Here is a 608-nt window from a genome sequence, read left to right on the forward strand (position 1 = left end):
AAAATTTTCATATGGGAGAACATGCACTTTTGCCTTATGGCTCTTTGTTAGAGTAATTTTTCATTTAGCTTTCCACCTTGCAGTTTTTACATATTTTAGATTATAATAAAATTACATTAGTAAGATATTACTATTTTCACTGAGCATTTAACCTACCACTAACATAAAATTTCTACAATATCTCCATAAGCCAACTAAGCATTAACATTATATTAAAAAAAAAAAATTATGCTAACTCAAATGCATTGAAAAAACAAAAACTATGATGAAACAAACAAGTAACTTATTACACCACATAATAACTAATTTATAATTTTATAACATTTACTCTATAATCTAAGTTCTTCATGCCCTTAATTTTATAGTACATCATTAATTTAACAAAAATATCTTCATGTTGTCACAACATTATTTCATTTTATTACTTTAAAATATTTTTAACATTTTATTAAAACCGTCTGATACGGCAGATTAGCCATTGCTAGTTAAGATGAATTGATATATTCTACCTGCTACTCTTATTGGGTTTGGGTGCACGTGGGACTACCAACCAAACCAGCGATGGTAGTTCGGCGTCTTACATTTTGTAGTAGGTAGAATTAAAAATG

The sequence above is a fragment of the Quercus suber genome, unplaced genomic scaffold (genome assembly GCF_002906115.3).
Source record: "Quercus suber isolate HL8 unplaced genomic scaffold, Cork oak 2.0 scaffold_58, whole genome shotgun sequence".
NCBI classification, from domain to species: Eukaryota; Viridiplantae; Streptophyta; class Magnoliopsida; order Fagales; family Fagaceae; genus Quercus; species Quercus suber.